General features: G+C 37.7%; 1 non-coding gene across 1 annotated transcript; it reads right to left on the bottom strand.

The window, feature by feature from the left end:
* Positions 1 to 300: 300 nt before the first annotated feature.
* Positions 301 to 373, bottom strand: TRNAA-AGC. Its single transcript has one exon. It is a non-coding gene; the product is annotated as a tRNA-Ala (tRNA).
* Positions 374 to 737: the final 364 nt, after the last annotated feature.

Here is a 737-nt window from a genome sequence, read left to right as displayed (position 1 = left end):
TACAAACAAGTTTCTGGTCTAAAATCAAATGAATAACTCTTTCTTGATGCGTGTCGATGTAAAGCAACTCAACACCCTTTTACTTCAATTGAAGATTGAGGTTGACGATACACACCTAAATATATAGGCTTAAACTATCAATAGGTATTCGACTTTCTAAAATGTCATAAGCTAGCTTTGTTGCATTGCAAGTAAGACAGTGAAATTAGACTGTGAAGTGGGGCATCGATCCCCATACAAACAGCCTGTGAAATTAGACTATAAACATGATCACTACAAAAAAAAAAAAAAAAAAAAAGTTGGAGAAGTGGGGCATCGATCCCCATACCTCTCGCATGCTAAGCGAGCGCTCTACCATCTGAGCTACATCCCCGTGATTGGTATCTGAGGAAACTGCACGAATCTCGCAATTATCGGATTGTCAGTATAAAGTAAACATTTATTTTGAATCATCAGAGATACGCAGTAAAGTTACAATTGTTGAAAATATACTTTCAACGTCATCATTTTCACAATCATCGTCACTTGCAACGTCGTTCAGTGCGATTATTCAACTAACTTTGAAATAGAAAAGACGGTCATGATATCAGAAGAACAATAACCTGCAAATGCACTATTGGTTAGCAGTAGTGTAACAAACAAATTGTTTTGTCACTGACGGGGATCGGAATGCGAAATCGGAAAATCCTGTGCACTTACCCTGTCAAATGCGAGTTACTCCAGATATGGTGTTGCTT

Source organism: Papaver somniferum, chromosome 5 (genome assembly GCF_003573695.1).
Source record: "Papaver somniferum cultivar HN1 chromosome 5, ASM357369v1, whole genome shotgun sequence".
Classification (NCBI taxonomy): Eukaryota; Viridiplantae; Streptophyta; class Magnoliopsida; order Ranunculales; family Papaveraceae; genus Papaver; species Papaver somniferum.
This window is presented reverse-complemented; position numbering and strand designations above follow the sequence as displayed.